We start from the raw sequence: 18997 nt of genomic DNA, 5'->3' as shown, positions 1-18997 counted from the left end.
GTCTGCAGAATAGACCTGCACATGAGTGTTTACCACAACTTTATGCATAATTGCCAAAACTTGGAAGGAACCAAGATGTCCTCCAGTAGAAGAATGGGTAAATAATCTGTGGTCCATCCAGACAAGAAATATTACTCAGCACTAAAAATAAAGGGGCTATCAAGACATGAGAAGACATAAGATGACCTAAATGCTTATTACTAAGTGAAAAAGGCCAGTCTGAAAAGGCTACATACTGTATGATTCAATTCCAAATATCTAACATTCTGGAAAGGCAAAACTGCAGAGACAGTGAACAGATCAGTGGTTCCCCGTGTTCAGTAGGGAAGGAGAGATGAGTAGACAAAGCAGGGTCAATTTTAGGTTACACTGTAATAGTCTATATACGTCCTTATACATTTGTTATAACACATGGAATGTACAACACCAAGAGTGAGCCCTAATGTAGACTATGGACTCAAGGTTATAATGATGTGTCAATGTAGGTTCATCAATTATAACAAATGTACCAATCTGTTGGAGGAAGTTGATAGTGGGGGAGGCTGTGCATGTGTAGGGGCTGGGGGTATATGGGAACTCCACCTCCTGATCAATTTTGTTGTGGACCTAAATTGGCTCTAAAAAATAAAATCTATCTTAAAAAAATCAATTGGCCATAAATTTAAATTGGCCATAAACTTTAAAAAATTGCCCATATTTTTGGACTCTCAATTCTGTTCCATTGATCTATATGTCTATCCTTATGTCAGTAACACACTGTCTTGATTCCTGTAGCTTTGTAGTCAATTTAGAAATCAGAACATGTAAATCCTCCAATTTGGTCTTTGTCAAGATTGTTTTGAATATTCTGGGTCCCTGCCATTTCTATATAAATTTTAGAATCAACTTGATAATATCTGCAAAATAGGCAATTGGGATTTTGATACGGATTGCACTGAATCTGCAGACAAATTTGGGGAGTATTTCCATCTTGACAATATCAAGTTTTCCAGTCCATGAACGTAGGATGTCTTTCCGCTTATTTAGGTCTTCTTTTACTTTTTTCAATGATGTTTAGTAGTTTTCAGTGCAAAAGTCTTTTATTTTGTTAAATTCCATCTAAGTGTGTTCATACGTAAATTTATTCTTTTTGATACTATGTAAGCAGAATTGTTTTCTTAATTTCATTCCTGGGTAGCTCATTGCTAGTGTATAGAAACACAGCTGATTTTTGTATGTTGATCTTGTATCCTGCACCTTCACTGAACTTATTAGTTCTAATGTTTTCTGTGTGGATTTCTCATGATTTTCTCTACATAAGGTCATGTCATCTGTAGCTGGAGAGTTCTACTTCTTCCTCTTCAACCTGGATTCCTTTTATTTCATGTTCTCCCCTAATTGCCATGGCCAGAGCCTCCAGTAAAATGTTGAGTACAAGTGGTGAGAGAGGACATCCTGCTGCTGTTCCTGATCCAATGGAAAACTTTCTTTCTCTCACTATTGAGTATAGTAGTCAAGGGTTTATCTTAGATGGTCTTTATCAGTTTGAGGGTGGTCCCTTCTATTTCAAGTTTGTTGACGGTGTTTTTCTGTGTCTGTTGAGATGATAATGCGGTTTTGTCCTTTATTCTATTAGAATGGCATATTAAATTGATTGATTTTCATATGTTAAATCAATCTTGCATTCCTGGGATAAATCTCGCTTGGTGATTTTTATATGTTGCTAGATTCGATTTGCTGGTATTCAGTCGAGCAATTCTGCATCTATATTCATAAAAGATATTGGTCTGTAGTTTTCTTTCCTTGTGATGTCTTTGTTGGGTTTGGTGTCAGGGTGATCCTGGCTTTGTAGGATGAGGTGGTAAGTGTTCTCTCTTCTTGTATTTTTTGGCGCTTTCTCTTCACTGCATCTTCCTAGTGTTGCTCTGTGTAACTGCCTTGCTCAGTGGAGTCCAGTACTTGGCCCAGCCACTTCCCTGGGAGTTTACAGTTCACTGCATCAACCACAAGCAGCCACAAGTATGCACTGGATGTTGGGCCTGTGAAAGGGAGTGTGGTGACATCCCCTCTCTGGGTAGATAAGAAGTCAGTGTTCTGAAACCCTGCACACCAGCTCTCAAGTGGTCATTAGATAGGCCTTGGGGGAGCTCCTGTTAGAAAATTGCCCATGCCTATTGGTTGGAAATGCATCTTTCTGGATTTTTGTGAAGGCATTTCAGAACAAGGAACATCTGCTCAATCATGTTTAGGTCACACAGCAGCGAGGTACAGGAGACGTCATCCCTGCAGGAAGTGGGAGTCCATCTGAGAAGTTCCTCAAGACAACATCATCGAAATGTCAGAAGGGGCAAGGGGGCTGGCTAAGGCAGAGTGTTCTAAATGGCACCATCCTGTCTGAGAGTCCATGATCCTGTCACCTTCCCACTGAGGCAGACAGTCTGTAGGTGCCCCTAAAATCCTATTCCACAAACCACATATAAACCTGAAAACATGGGGAATGTTCTGGGAGAAGAGGATATCTGTGTTGGTTTTGCTTTGCTTGCATGGATTGTCATTTCACTGTAAACAAGTTAACACCCTGTGACACCAACCTTTCCTCTTTCAAAGAAGTGGGAGAAGCAGAAAGATAAAGACCTCTCAGCCACAGGAATAAATAAGCCTGAGGGGGGTTTGTGATGGTCACATGGTGAGACACATGGTGCCTCCCCATGATGCAAGGACCGGCATGGAGTAGACAATCAGTCTATGATACGTCTCATGGATATCCACAAGTGGGGAGCTGCTGTTAGGGTGCCCAGGTTTGACAGGTGCTCCTGGGCTAGGAGGGGTTGCCACTGGTGTTTGAGGGCCCCTAGGGGTGCCCTAAGATAAAGGGCTGGAGGTCATCCCCAGGAGTCTGCCTGCATCTTTTCAGGACACTGTCTGTAGCTAGAAGATCAGAACAGCTGGCATGAATTCTGCCAATTCACAGAACTCCCCAAAACTGAGCACGTCCTCATCAATGGATGAGGGTGGATTCCTGCTCTTATTGTGCCAGGAGGTCAGCGATGGCCCAGGGCCTCTCAGTAAGATTCATACCCTCATCTTACCAGAGTCTCGCCTGACATCTGCAGGCACCGCCCCCTCAGTGTTGAGGGGCCTGGATGGTGCCCAGCTGTTGGAGTATGTGTGTTGGGATAGGGATCAAGGAGGGTGTCTGCCTCAGGACATTAACCTTCATGAGCTTCTCGAGACCACCCCAGTGACCGGGGTTACTTACCTGGTGGCCTGGGCTTCCTCATCTGTGATCTGAGCATGGTAATAGGGTTTCCCTAGAACATGGTGAGCTCTTGTGGAGAGGGGTGAGGTGTGGGTAGGGTGGGCTGAGTGGGACCTGGAGGTGGTGCCCAGTTCTGGATATGTCCCCAGGGTTTGGGGTGGGCACAGAGTGATGGCCGCAGTATTGAAAGAAGGTGAGTGGCAGCAACTCATTTTACAATAACAGACTCAGGCCAGAGAAGAGGTGAAGGCTTGGGTACTGGGGACAGGGGCACAGCGGAAGTAGATGCGTCAGTGGCGTGATGGTGGCCTGTTGTACTGTGGGGCCTTGGCTTCAGGCGCAGGGCCCAGGGTGGCCTGCACTCCTGGCAGCGTGCGCTGATATACTAGCCTGGTGGGGCGGGCAGGAGGGTGATGAACGCTGCTGTCTGAAGCCAGGTGACCGCCTCTGCCAGAACACTCCCGTTCCTGGTGCTGGAGGCCTGGCCCAGCTTCCAGGAAGCCTCAGGTTTCCACCCTGCTCTGGGATCCCAGACCACTGGAGAGGTTCCTAGTTGGGTTCCCCAGGCCTGCCCCTTCCCCACCCTCAGAGCCCCTTCCAAAGACACTCAGGTCTAGCTCCACCAGGCTCCCTCCCTTGCCTGGGAGGCAGGCCAAAGGGATCTCCATGCTTCCTGTGACCTCCTGCTGAACCTGCTCACAGGCCCTGATCCCTGCCTCATCCAGCCCTCCAGTGGGCCAGTGGTTCCAGGCTTGGGTCCCCAGGGCAGGATCAGAGCAAGGACTGAGGGCTGGTCAGGACCTGGCTGGGCAGCCTGTCACTCCCCTCTGGCCCTCGTAGATGCTGGTGGCTGGCTTGGTGCTCCTCTCAGCTGCCCAGCATGGCCCCTGGGGGCTTCCCAGCACCTCCAGCCTGGCGAGTTTCTGCCAGGAGCTGAACCAGATGAAGACACTGAAGGAGTCCACCAGGGAGACATCACTGCTGTGCTACCTGACCATGCTGGACCTGACCTCGCAGGGTGTGGGTGGTATGATGGGCTTTGGCCTGTACATGCTCACGGGCACCATGGCCAAGGAGATGGCCGGCCGTGTGGTGCTTGTGTCCTTCAGCGTGGCTGCTGCGGTCTCCTTGCTGGCAGAACTATGCTATGCAGAGTTCAGGTCACATGTGCCCACCACGGGCTCTGCCCACCTGTTCACTTACGTGTCCATGGGCGAGTTGTGGGCCTTCCTTGTTGGCTGGAACATGCTCCTCTGGTGCCTCATTGGTGGCACCGCCGTGGCTCACACCTGGTGTGGCTACCTGGACACCATCTTCATCTACCGTATCTGCAGCTTCACTGTGGCCAATGTAGGCATCTGGCAGGTGCCCCTCCTGGCACACTACCCAGACTTCTTGGCAGCTTCCATTCTACTTTTGACCTCTCCTCCTCTCTTTTGACTTCATCTCCTGCAGAGTCCATATCTCCTCCAGAGTCTGCATCTCTTGCTGGCTCAATCACACCTTCTCTGCCATCAGCACGCTCATCATCCTCTTCATCATGATCATGGGGTTTGTCCTGGCCTGCCCACACAACTGGAGTGCTGAGGAGGGCGGCTTTGCACCCTTCGGATTCTCTGGCATCATGGCCGGTGCTGCCACCTGTTCTATGCCTTTCTGGGCTTTAGTGTTATTACCTCCGGTGAGGCCCAGAACCCAAAGCGAGCAGTACCTATGGCCATCGTCATCTCCCTTGGCCTGGTGGCTGGTGCCTATGTCCTCGCCTCCAGTGTGTTCACCCTCATGGTGCCCTGGCACAGCCTGGACCCTAACTGGGCAGTCGCTGATGTCTTCTACCAGCAGGGCCATAGCTGGGCGGGCTTCATCGTGGCGGCTGGCTCCATCTGTGGTAAGGGGCCCTTCTGGAACAGTTGGGAGTGGACAGGGCGGTGGGGCCATGCCCTAAGCCTCCCAAGGAACACATCTCCATCTGGGCCTGCGCTGCGTGTTGTATCATGGGCCCAGGAAGGGGCTAATGATTAGACTCTCCATCCAGGCTTGTTGGGAGGGACCTACTCACCACCCCTCCCAATTGTACATGGAATGTCAGCTCTGGGCACGTACTTCCAGGGCCTTTTCTGGCAAAAGGACTCAGCCCTCATCAAAATCTCCAGTGGGCCTGTCACCTAAACTGGGCTGTCCCATTCCTGGGTGGAAGGGGGGAACAAGCCAGCACCCCACATACCGTCAGGCTCACTCTGAGGGCCCAAACTCATGCCCATGTTCCCAAGGGGCCAATGCCCTGGCCCCAAGCAGTGGCCCCTAGTGGGCCTATCTACCATGCTAACCCATCTCACACCCTCTGCCACAGCCACGACCACTGTCCTGATCAGCAACCTACTTTACCTGCCACACATCATCTATGGCATGGCCACCGATGGGCTCTTTTTCCAGGTGTTTACCCACGTGCACCCACAGACGCAGGTGTCTGTGGTGGGCATCCTGGTGTTCGGGGTCCTCATGGCTTTCCTGGCTCTGCTGCTGGACTTCAAAGCACTGGTCCAGTTCCTGTCCTTTGGTGCACTGCTGGCCTACACCTTCACAGTCACCAGCATTATCATGCTATACTTCCAAAAGGCCCCTCCATCCAGTTCCCAGAGCCCGGTCAGCCCTGTGGGCACAGAGCTGGCCTCAGCCCCTGAACCCAGGCAGCTGCGACCAGCCCTGAGGCCCTACCTTGGCTTCCTGGGTGGGTGCCGGCCTGGAGCTGCCGTGGCTTGGGCACTTGGTGTCCTCGGCCATCACTCTGGACTGCGTGCTGGTCTTCGGGGACTCGGCCCTGCACCTCCCACTCTGGGGCTACACCCTGCTGCTCCTGCTCAGCTCCATCATGTTTCTGCTCAGTCTCCTCGTCCTGGGGGCCCACCAGCAACAGCGACGGCAGGACACGTTCCAGGTACTTCCTCTAGCCAACACCCATCACTCTCAGCCCAGCCAGCTACCCTCGCCCCTTCCTCCTCTGCCGTGGCACGCGCACCAGGGCTAACAGGGCGGGGGAGGGCAGTACCCCATCCCCCTCTTTCTGCACAGCAAGTGGGCCCTTGTCTCCAGAATCTCCAGAGAAGAAGACTGTGCACTCCCACGACATCAGGCCATTGGCCAGCAGACCTTCCCACAGCCCAGCCCAGCCCTGCCCTTGCCCCCTCAGATTCCCATGGTGCCCCTGACTCCAGCCCTGAGCATCCTCCTCAACATCTTCCTCATGCTGCAGCTGAGCCACCTGACCTGGCTGCGTTTCTCCATTTGGCTACTGATTGGTGAGTGGATGGCCAGGCTGGGAGCCAGGGTGGGCTGCTGTACAAGGGCAAGCAGGGAAGCAGTGCTGGGACTGCTCCCTCAGTGTTGCGCCACCCTTGCAGGATTTGCAGCGTATTTTGGCTACAGCATCCGGCACAGCAAGGAGAACCAGTGGGAGCGGCTGGGGTTGGCTACCCCACGTGGCAGCAGGGAGGAGACAGCACAGGCCCTGCAGACCCCCAGCCAGACACTGGCACAGGAGCCCAGCTACATGGAGTAGCCTACAAGTCCATGAGGACCACTTGGGGCCTGCCCACCTGGCCCCACTTCATCAGGGGCCAGAGGCGCTGGCAGCACGTTCTATCCGAGGCAGGTCAGGTTTGCAGGCCTGCCCATGCTGGAATGTCCTCAGGACCTTAGCCCACGTGCCAAGCTTCGAGTCCTTGGGAGTGGGCTGTGGCCAGCGCTGGTGTGGTGGACTCTTCGCTCAGTGCCTTCCAGTTTATGACCAACTCCAGCTACCTAGGCAGGTGGAGTAGGGTGGGCAGAGAAGAGGCCCACAGCCCCAGGGATCCACAATAATAGCTGCTGGGCCTGTCACGTGACCTGTTGCTGTGTCCACCTGGCATTCTTTGTGGCAGTCTTCTCCCTTCCTCAGGAACCGAGAAATTTTCCCCAATCCACAGCAAAGATGCTGAGGTTCTGTTGGGAGGTTCAGCCAGGGCAGAGAGAGCCCTGAGAGGGACGTGGCCAGGCCTGGGTCACAGGGCCCTGCCCTCAGGCCAGTGCCCTCTGCCCAGCTCAGAGGGGAGCTACACACCAGGTACAGAGGAGTCCCTAACCAGGTGGGGTCAGGCTTCATCCCAGGTTCCCCACCTGTCCCCTGGGGGTGGATTCTGAGGGCAGAGCCTAGACCACTAGTAGGTTTCCTGGAAAGGACAGTGCAGTTCTGGGGTTCCCTCGGTTTCCCAGGACTCCCAGCGAGCAGTGCTTGTACCCGACGCCTGCCCCAGGATGTAGAGGTCCACCTGCCCGGGTACATGATTCTCTCTGGCACTGGTGCACAGGCCCACACGGCTCCCCTGGGGGTGCACACCCACGTGCCGACTGAGGCAACAGCTGTTTCAAAGCTCAGGGCTGCCCACACATCTCCAGCTGCCTCTCCCCCTGCCCGCCCCTCAGGGCTTTGTGATAAAGGCTCGGGATGGCACACGTGCAGATTGGTGCACAAACGCCTGGGCCTGCTACAGGTAACTTCCAACCCACCTGGTGGCAGTGGGGCCCCATCCTTGCAGGTCCCCAGGCCCACCCTCCATCCCTACTAGTCTCCCCAAGGCCATGCTACGTGTACCATAGACGCCCCCACCTCCCCGTTCCTGCCTGTAAGGGCCACACAGGACTCTGCTGGCTCTGGCAGCTTTACTCCTTGGCTCTCTGCAGCCTTGACCTCAGCTTTCTCTGGGCCCCAAAGACAACCAGGTACCTGTGACCCAGCTCCAGTGACCAGGCTTAGGGCTGTGTTCTCTCACCCTGGCCCTTCTGAAACCGCCTCCCGTGGACACTGCTCTGGGGATTGAGAGAAGCAGGGACCCCAAGGCTTTGCTGAGGCTCCAGGTGCCCGATGATTCCAGATGCTGCCCAGCCTGAGCCCCAGCCCTGGCCCATGTCGCTCCACCAGCAAGCTGCCATGTCCCTGGTCACCAGGGACCCATGAGAAAGCAGCCCCTTGTCTTGGTGCGGTGGGTTCCCCCAAATCCCAGCCCCTCCCTGGGACCAAGAGAGGGCTTGGCTCCTGCAGCCCGTCTCTCCCCTCCTGACCCTGGGCCCAGGGGGCACGGGGAAATTCTCCAGCAGGAGGTCCTCCAGGCAGGACTCAGGCCCCCTGGAGGATTCCAGAGCCAGAACCAGGCCAACCTGCTGGGGGCTTCCATGTCCTCTGTTAAGGACATTCTTTCCAGCCCCTGGGCTCCACCTGGGGTCTTGGTCAGAGCGTGGTCCTCATGCAGTTGCTTCAGGCTGGGGTGGGCAGCTGCCCAGACACGTTCTCAGGTGTGACTTGTGGCAGTAGTGACATGTGTCCAAATATACAGCCTTCCCACCTCATGGCTACCAGGAAGCCGGATGAGCAGGTTCCTAGGTGGTGGGCTGGGGATCTCCAAGGAGACATACAGAAGGTCCCAAAGGACCCCATGCCCACCAGCTCAGCCCCTCCACACTCCTCCCCACCCCAGCTCTCCACAGCCTGAATGCTGCCACTGGGAAGGGCCCAAGAGGTGCCTGTGCCCTTGCCTGGCATCCTAGCAGGTCCTATCGTGTGCCCACTGCAATCCTCATTCCCTGGATGAGGCCCCCCTGCTGGGAGGGAACCTGCCCTAGGCACCCAGCCCCAGAGCAGCTGAGATGACTCCTCCTGTCACGCTTCTTTCTTCCTTGCCTTGGACTCTGGCTGCACAGATCCCCATGCAGGGCTGCTGAGAGGACCAGGGGTCTACTGTGAGGGGAGTGCTGGCAGGGGAAGGAGGGCTGGGAGCCAGGCAGGGCTGGCGTCAACCACAGCCAGCTTGGGGACAGCTGGTGAGTGGGGAGGTACTGGGAATGCTGGAGACAGACAGGGAGAGTGTTCACCAGACCAGACCCAGCAGGAGCACCAAAGCACCAATGCCTTGTGTCGTTTCCCCCTGCAGGTCTCTAAACAAAACTGGCTTCTTTGGTCCCCAGGCAGCACCCTGCCGAGGCTGGAGTTGGGGGAGGAAGTCTATCTAGGAGCTAAAGGGTGGAGTTCTCACCCCACCCCCTATCCTGGTCCTGCTAAGGCTTCATCCACAAGTCCCCAAGGCAGGCCCCCACCCTTCCCAACCCCCAAACCCCAACCAGCAGAGAAAGGCTACAGGCCTCAGGAACGGGCTGGCAAGTGCCCAGCTCCCAGCAGCAGCAGTGGGGGCAGGTGCTGGGCCCCCTCTAAGGCACTTGGGCAGCCGGATGTGGGGGTGGGGAAGCTGGCTCTGTCTGCTCAGGGTTGGCAATGCCCTTGAGGGCCTTTCCCTAGAGATGAGGACAGCAGGTCAGGGCTCCAGCCTCCATCCTCCAAAGAGTAGCCAAGGGTCCAGGTAGGCCCGCAGCTCCTCTCCTCAGACTTGGTCCTCCAGGAGAAATGGGCTTCCCCATCCACGTACAGCAGCAGCAGGTCACAGGAGAAGGTGATCTGGGAGAGGCAGGGCAGACCCACGTCCTGGCCCCCTACCTGCCATCCCTCCGCCTCCCCAGCGCTCACCCGGACAATCATGTCAGCACAGAGGGCTCAGGTATGCACTTGGGAGGGCACGTGCCAGCAGCCAGAGGGAGCCACGTTGGCCAGACTACCCACACCAAGCTAAGCAGCTTCAGTGCCCAGAGTGAGGGCTGTGGGGATGAGCTTGAACTTCCTTGCCTGAGGGAGACCTGGGCTGAGCCTCTCTGGCTGTGGATGATGTCCCCTCCCACTCCTTACCCCTAACCACTCCCACCCACTCCAGCCTGTCACCTGCCTCCCCAGTGACAAGAATGTCTAAGTAGACCCCATAGAGCCTGAGCAGGCTCCGGGCCTCCACTCCTGAGGCCTCCCACCAGTGAGCGGCTGTCCTGGGGGTAGGAGAGAGTCTAGTGACCTGCTCTGGCCACTCCTGGGATGGACTGTCCCTCAAAGGCCTCATCTTCCTCATCCATTGACTCCATCCACCCCCAGCCCGAGTCCTGAATCTCAGACATATGTCATTGCTGAGGACACAGGGGACAAGCCCCCTGTGCTATGGAGGGAGATACTGGAGGCAGATGGAGTGGAGGAGGAACTGGGGTGAAGGGTCCCAGCTGCAGCAGGGGTGTGGGGACATATGGGGTGGAGGCCAAAGGGCTCAGGAGGGAGGCTGGATGGAGCCTGTGCTGCGGGACCTGGAGCTGAGAGCGCCCCCTCTCGCCCTGGGCACCCCTTGCACACACAGCAGAGCGTCCAGAGGGATGGGCCAGGCTGGGGTCTGTCCTGGCCGCCACAGGGGGACAGGTGAAGGCGGACCCGGCTGAGGAGCAGTAGGGGACAGTGGGGCTGCACCTGAAGCCGTAGCTCATCTCCTATAGCTGGAAGGAACTGTGAGGCCACGGTGGGAGTCCCCGGCGCCAGGTCACAAGGGCAGCAGACGTGGATGCCCACAGCCCCGCCCTGCACACAGTGCATCACTGCTCCACCAGCACGCAGGCAGGGACCCTCTCCCCGAGCCCTCCCAGAACCCTGTCCCTCACGGAGCCACCAGCAACACCAAGTCCTCACAGACCCCTCCAGCCGCAGCCACGAGGTCCCTGATGCGGAACACGGGGCAGTGGAGCTGAAGTGTAAGTCACAGTGGCAGCGCTTGAAATAGGTGGCGTCCCAGGTCTCCAAGGCATTGGACCTGAGAGGGGGTAGGGCCGGGGGGTCAGCCCAGGGAGGGGACAAGGAGGAACTGGGGCAGCCAGGACCCACTATGCTGACCTGGAGAAGTTGAACTTGCTGAAGGTGATAGGGTTTTTCATGAACAGCGTGAGGTTCTCAGCCTGGACTAGCAAGGGCTTCCTGCAGGTGGGGGAGGTCAGGGGCAGGCTCTGCTGGTCCTGGGACCTGTTCTGGGTGTTGGGGACACTTACACGGGCACAGTGTCACTTTCCATGGGACACCAGCCCCGGATCTCACAGGGCCTGTGGGTCCCATTGAACTCCACACACTGGCCTGTTTTGATGCCTTGAAACAAGACAAACTCCAGGCCCTCAAGTCTCCACAGGGCCTGGGGAGGGAGTGGGCAGGGGGCTGTTGGTAGAAAGAAGAGATGCAGAGGCACCACCAGGCCCACAGTGGGAGCCATGCGGGGTCCCAGCACGGCCCCCTGAACCCCACTCCCAGTGGAGGCGCTGGGAGACAGGCCCACAGTTACCGTGGCTGTGCGACCCTGTCTCCCCTCAGGACAGTCCTCGCCAGCCCAGCGGTTCACAGTGGGATGGAGGGTGGTGAAATGGTGAGAGAGCAGAGTTGTCCAGGCCCAGGAGGTGTATCCCATTCATGAAACAGCCCTGCAATCTCCAGGGACACGCCCCTCCCCCTCTTAGCCCCCAAGGTCCTGTGTTTGGGGGCAGATGGGAAAGCTGGAGGGTGCAAATAAAATGAGGCGGTCAGAGGGGCGAGGGTAAGCAGCCCCGAACAGATCGGGGTGCAGTGCTGTATCCCAAGGCAGAGCAAGACTCCTTCTCTCCTGATAGTTCTGTCCCCGGTGGGGGCAGAAGTGACTCCTCGAGGCCCAGCTCCTCTGGTCCTATTCAGATGACAGAATAGGGAAGGTGGAGGGACTCGGGGAGGGTAAGTTCAAGCCAGGGTGGAGATGCTGGGCGTGGCAGACAAAGGGAGGGACCCTCATCAGAGGGCCTGTAGGGAAGTGGGACCCCACACACTGACCAAGGGACCACAGGCCAGTCCCTTCCCAGCTTGTTCTGCTGTGAAACAGGGACATTAGTGCCTGCACACAGTCACAGAACTCTGGGCATCAGCTTGGAGGGGACAGTGGCAAACGTTCTGGGAGTCCCAGACCCGGAGGGGAAGCACCCTCAAGTGTCAGGCACTCATACAGACAAGGTTCTGCCAGGCAGTGGGTGGACGCCGCTGTCCAGGGCCCCAGGCTCAGGCGCAGCAGGAGGAACGCAGCATCAGGGTGGCAGGAAGAGCTCAGGGACTTGGTGGCCACCATCATGGAGAGGGAGCCTTCCCAGGATGGAAAGCAAGGGCTGGCAGGCTCTGATGGTGTCACCTGTGAGGGCTCAGCCTGGCTGCTGCGTGGAGCGCACGTGGGGGCCCACAAGCAGACCACAGGCACAGCGGGGGCAGCAGGGAAACCCATCGGGAGAAGGAATGGACAGGAGTTGGGGCAGGGAGGTGTGGAGGCGGGTCCAGCTTTGGTCCTGGTAGACGGCATGGCCCTCAGTGGATGGAAAGAGGCTGCACTGGGAGAGGGAGGGGGTTTCCTCTTGGACGTGGTGGGTGCGCATCAGGAGGCAGCTGTGCTCGGGGCAGGTTGTCACCGGGGCTATAACGGGGGTGTCAACAGAACAGAGGTGGAAACTGGGGCTGAGAGGATCTGGGTGGAGGGAGAAGGGGCCGGAAATGCAGCGTGGGAAGGTCAGAGGAGCCAGACCACAGGGCCCCAGGTCAGGGAGGAGAGCACTCAGGAGCTCCAGGCCCTGCCCCCTGCCCCTCCACCCCTCCCTCAAGCTCAAACCTTGAGTTCCCAGGCCCCCCACTCTTCCAGATGCAGCCTTTGTAAATGCAGTACCTCTGGCCTGGCTTCCTGATCTGTCCCCTTGTCCACCTGGAAACCTCTTACACATCCCCGAGAGCCCTGTCCAGGGCCAATCCTCTGTCAGGCCCTTCCTGAGCCCGGCCCTGTGACAGCGCCAGCACCCCCTCTGGCATCACATGCCCCTCTTGTACACACTCGCTGCGAGGGTGGGGTGAGAGGTGTCAGCGCATGGTAGCAGCACCGAGGCTCCCACCTGTGGTGGCTTCATGAAGTCGGCCACGTCCCACAGCCGGTTCCCCTGCTCCTCTATCTGGGTCATGGAAATTCCTTTGAGTTTGCCGATGACAGAAATCTGGGGTCCAGGTCCTGCTCCTGGTAGCCTTTAGTGGCGAGGAGGCGATGGGCAGTGTGGTGTGTCCTGGCACTCAGTGAGCAGTGGCAGAGCTGGGCCCCACCCACTCAACCCCTACACCCTGTAGGCTCCCAGCACAGCTTTCAGCTCCCCGCATCTTCTCCAGCCTCATTTCCACCCCAAACAGCCTGCACAGGCCAGAAGCCCCGGCCATGCATGGGAGAGCCAGGGCTCTCACACAAGATGCCCACCACCACCTCCTTCACCAGCCTTCACCCTCTCCTGCCCCGGCCAGACCCAGCTCCCTCCTTAAAGGCTCCCCTGACCCAGCCACCACTGTGTTCTCAGGGGCCCCAGGGCTCCAGCTCTCACAGGTGTCAGGGACTACCTCCTGCCCCTCCCTGGGCCTCCTGGGCAGAGTGAGACCCATCCTGCTCTGTGCCCAGAGCCCAACACGGGGCTGGGGACAAGGCCCAGGAAAGGAGGCAGGTGGGCACACAGGAGGACACGAGCACGCGGCTTGCTCTTGTACCTGCTGCCTCTAGACAGACGGAGATCCTACCTTCTGCCCCCAACCTGCCCCCTCACTGCCACCAGCCCAGCCCCTGAGGAGTCACATTCCCACCCTCAGCCCAGCAGGACCAGTCACAGTCCCTCCAGCCAACCTGCCCAGGAGCCACTCTCTTCCCCCACCACGGAGACCATGATCCCAAGCTGCAGCAGCCTCTGTGGGGCGCCCACCCCCCAGTTCCTGGTTAACACCTACTTCTCAGTTTGTAATCCAGAAGCCCCAGCCTGTCACAGCCCCTCGGGGGCCCATGCCCTCAGCTCCTGCCGGCTGCCGGGGAGCAGGGTCAGCAGAGCAGCTGCAGCCCCCGCTGAACAGGAGGTAAAGCAGGCGCCCAGGCCAGGCCAGGCCAGCAGGTAGTAAAGGGACACTCCCACTGGGGGCAGGACCCAGCCCCACCCCCGCCCTGGGCTCAGTCCCCACCCCCAGCTGCCCTGGGCCTCCCTTCCTGACTCCCTCTGCCTGGCCCTGGGGCTCAGAGAGGAGCAGCCCTTCCCCTGCCCTTTGGCCTCACTTCCTTGGTGGCTGAGGGGATGACAGTGTTTTAGGTACTTTGAGAGGGCAGCAGGAGGAGACAGGAGCCCAGAGGAGGGACCAAGGAAAGCTTCAGAAAGAAGGGACCTCTGAGCTGACATCCGCAGATTCTGAAGTTCTACAAGCACAGCTGGGGAGGAATGTTCCTGGAGGAGGAAGCTGCATATGCGACGCTGGAGCCTGAGAGAGAACTGGGACCCAGAGAGTGGGAGCGGGACTCTGGCTCTAGAGAGGAGGGTGGCTGGCTCTGCGAGGTTCCCAGCCCCTCCTGTGCGATGCCCTGCAGAGCTGCCCCACCCCCGTAGCTCAGGGACTAAAGCCCAGCTCTGGAGTCAGGCACCATCCCCAGTCCGTGGAAAGGGGGGCAATCCTGGACCCACACGTGACGGCAGGGGAACAAGTGCCCACAAGGTGTCCAGCGCTGCACTGGGCCCGGGGTGCACCTCCTTCTGTGCCCTGGCCAGTAGATGGCTCAAGGTCAACACAGGCCCTTGGCGGTTTCCATAGCACCAACAGCACGGGGTTGCTGGGGTGACTGACCCCAGTCGCGTGTCTCTACTGGCTGCTGTGGTGCACCTGTTCACCTCATGCCACACTGGACTGGTCCATGCAGCTGGCGGGTCCACTCACACCCCTGAGCTGCGCTCTAGGAGGGGCCTGGGTCAGTCTTAGCCTCAGTGCTCGCAACTCCGAAGTGGGTATAACCACGAGGGGTCCCTGCCAGAGGTCTGGGGAGAGCGAAGAGCAGGAGGAGGAGGCGGCGGCTGCTGGGCCTCCCGCAGGGGTCCTGGAGGCTGAGGGGGGCTCGGACTCAGATTTGGACCTTGACCTGCAGATAGAAGTTGCCTTGGGCAGGGGTTAGGCCTATGTCCTCACCTTGGGGGCTTCTATGCAGGAGTGGAGGAGGCAGGCTGGGGCCGAGGGAGCAGAGGACCCCTGTCTAGCAGAGAGCGCATCCCTCTGTGGGACCCCTTCAGGGCAGCCGGCGGCTCCTCCAGCCCCGGTCCTCCTGGAAATGCTCTTGGCAGCATCAGTTGTTCCACCATCAGAACACGCTTCCAGAATGATGTTAAAATGCAAAAACCTAGCCAAACTGCCTATGACAGGGTGTCCCACCTCCTCTTGAAATGGGATCAGGGCTGGGTTTTCCCAACCCACAGGAGAAACTAAGCCGATGGATGTATAGAATTTAGAGAAGGAATAAACAAAGGTAAAATAAAACAGTGTTCAGTATTTTTCTTATTCTTAACTGATCTAAAGGATTCCTTTTGTTCAAAATAATAATTGTAAAAATAAATTTAGTGATAAGTCATGGATAAGAGAAATGCAGGAGAGCCATTTTATAAGGGTTGGGAGGGAGGAAATGGGGAGACTCTAAGGGAGCTGCACTAACCACAAAGAAAACAGTGTTATTTCAAAGTGAACTGAGCTTAGTTGTAAATTTATATTGTAAGCTCTAGGGAAACCATTTAAAAATTGTAAAAGAAGTATAATTGATATGCTAAAAGAAAAAAGGAATCATATAAAATGCTCAATTAAAACCAGAGAAGACAAAAATAATTTAAACAGTACAAGACAAAAAAAAGAAAGATCAAAAGCAATGGATAGAAACAGTTGCAAATATGGTGGATATTAATCCAACTATATCAAAGATCACTTTAAATAGAAATGGTCTAAATACAGCCATTAAGAGACAGAGACCATCAGAACGAATTAAAAAACTAAGAACGAACCATATGCTGTCCACAGAAAACTAAGAACGAACCATATGCTGTCCACAGAAACCCATCTTCATTATAAACACAGAGAGAGGTTAGAAGTAAAGGACAGAACAAGATCAGCCAGGAACACACATCCAAAGAAAGCTAGAAGAGCTGTATTAATTTCAGACAAAGCCAACTTCAGAACAAGGAAAATTCTCAGGGATAAAGAGAGGCATTCCATCATGTTAAAGGGGTCACTTCTACAAGAAGACCTAACAGTCCTTAATGTACATGCATCTAACAACAGAAAATAAAAATATTGAGGAAAAACCAATAAAACTGCAAGGAGAAATAGACAAATCCACTATCCTAGTGGACAGACACAGAAACAGACAAATCCACCACTAAAGCAGAAAACACTGCTCTCTCAGGAACTGATAGATGCAGCAGGAGAAAACCAGTAATGACAAACTGAACTGTTCACCATCAATTGGATCTGATTAACATTTATAAAACACTGCATCCAACAAAGCAGAATACACAGTCTTCAAAAGCTCACATGAAACATTCACCAGACAGCCCACATTCTGGCTTAAAAAAGCCCACACCTCAGCAAATTTAAAACAACAGAAATCAGATAAAGTATGTTCTCAGACCAAAAAGCACTTCCAAGTAGGAAACAAAAACAGAAAGATAGCTCGAAAATCCCAAAATATTTGGAGATTAAACAAAACATGGATCAAAAAAAGAAGTCTCAAGAGAAATTGCAAATATTTTCCACTAAATGAAAATGAACATACAGCTTATCAAAATGTGTGGAATGCAGTGAAAGCAGTACCCAGAGGGAAATTTATAGCATTGCACTCATAGGGCCGGCCCCGTGGCTTGGCGGTTAAGTGCGCGTGCTCCGCTACTGGCGGCCCGGGTTCGGATCCCGGGTGTGCACCGACGCACCGCTTCTCCGGCCATGCTGAGGCCGCGTCCCACATACAGCAACTAGAAAGCTGTGCAACTATGACATACAACTATCCACTGGGGCTTTGGGGAAAAAAAGGAGGAGGATTGGCAATAGATGTTAGCTCAGAGCCGGTCTTCCTCAGCAAAAAGAGGAGGATTAGCATGGATGTTAGCTCAGGGCTGATCTTCCTCAAAACAAAACAAAACAAAGCATTGCACGCATAGATTAGAAACAAGAAAAGATCTGAAACAATAATCTAAGCTAGAGGAACAAGTAGAAAGTAAGCCTAAAACAAACAAAGAGAGGAAATAATAAAAATTACAGCAGAAATTAATGACACTGAAAATAGGAAATCAATAGAGAAATCAATAAATACGAAAACTAGTTCTTTGAAAAGATCAAAAGAATGCATAAACCTCTAGCCAGGCTAGCTGAAAAAAAAGAGAGAAACACAAATTAGTAATATCAGAAATGAGACAGGGGCTATAATTACTGATCCCATGAACATTAAAAGGATAATAAAGAAATATTTGAACAGGGGAATGATATCTTCCCTGATGAATTCTGTTGGATCTATAGCAAATCTTCAAATGAACTAATTCAAATCTTTCCCTAACACTTTCACATTTGCCCTTTAATTTATATAAACAAAATATTGATGAGGATATGATGTAATGTCTAAATCATTTCCAACTAGTAAGACTCTATTATGGATAAATTAGACATCACCAAGATGCAAAACTTTTGGGATTCAAAGGACACCATTAAGAATGTTAAAAGACAATCCACAATACAGAGAAAAACTTGCAACTCATACACCTGATAGGATACATCCCTAGAATATATAAAAGACCATGACAACTCAGTTATAAAAAGACAAATAACCCAATTTAAAAATGGGCCAATGAGCTGAACAGACATTTCTCCAAAGATATACAAATGGCCACTGAGCACATGAAAAGATGTCAACATCATTAGCCATCAGAGAAACACCAATGAAAACCACAGTGAGATATCATTTCACACCCATAGGATGGCTATATCAGAAAGACAGATGGTAAGTGTTGGTGAGGATGTGGGGAAACTGATACCCTCATACACTGCTGGCAGGAATGTAAATGGTGCAGTCACCTTGGAAAAACGTCTTGCAGGTATTCAAATAGTGAAACAGAGAGTTACCATGTGACCCAGCAATCCCACTCCTAGGTACACACCCAGAAGAAATGAAAGCAGATGTCCACGCAAAAACTTGTACAGGAATGTTCACAGCAGCAATATTCACAATAGCCAAAAAGTAGACACCACCCAAATGTCCATCAACTGAGAAACGGAGAAATACCCTGTGCTACAGCCACACAATGGATATTATTCAGCAATCAAAATCAATGAAGGGCTGACACATGCTACAACATGGATGGACCTTGAAACCATTATGCTGAGTGAAAGAAGCCAGACACAGAAGGTCACACATTGTACGATTCCACTGATATGGAATGTTCAAAATAGGCCAAACCATAGAAATAGAAAGTGAATTTGTGTTTGCCTAGTGGGGGTTAGAGGAAATGGGACTGTCTCCTAATGAGGAAGGTCTTTCTCTTGGAGGGATGATGAGAAGCTTCCAGAACCGACTGTGGTGATGCTGCAGAATTCTGTGAATATACTAAAAAACACTGAATTGCACACTTTCGAGTGTGACTTGTATTGCACGTGAACCATATCTCACTAAAGCTGTGACGATGATTAACAGACTGCATTGCGCATCGTCATAGAAAGTAACCCCCTGAAGGGAGCATAGAATCTTGTTCACTCAATTTAAAGGATCTGAACTAGGGCAACGGAAACCCAGAGGAATTCTATTAGTTAACATTCTAGGCACCAGGACATCCTGAAATATTCATGAGGCTTTCCATGTTTTAATGTTTTTTACAAGAAGGCACCTAAGGTTTAAAAAAACATATTCACAAGTGTCAAAGAGAATCATCACTCAGCGGGAGGGGAACATGGGGAAGTCATCAAATGGAAAAGAAGTGTAAGAGTTTGGGTCACAGGGATCTGCACCCTGAATATGAAAGTGGACCCAC

The 18997-nt window shown here is 53.9% G+C and overlaps 1 pseudogene; it reads left to right on the top strand.

The window, feature by feature from the left end:
* Positions 1 to 3026: 3026 nt before the first annotated feature.
* LOC131398592 (cationic amino acid transporter 4-like) lies at positions 3027 to 7148 on the top strand (annotated as a pseudogene).
* Positions 7149 to 18997: the final 11849 nt, after the last annotated feature.

This window comes from Diceros bicornis, chromosome 35, assembly GCF_020826845.1.
Source record: "Diceros bicornis minor isolate mBicDic1 chromosome 35, mDicBic1.mat.cur, whole genome shotgun sequence".
NCBI classification, from domain to species: Eukaryota; Metazoa; Chordata; class Mammalia; order Perissodactyla; family Rhinocerotidae; genus Diceros; species Diceros bicornis.
Note: the sequence above shows the minus strand (reverse complement) of the source record. Positions and strands in the feature narration are given on the sequence as shown.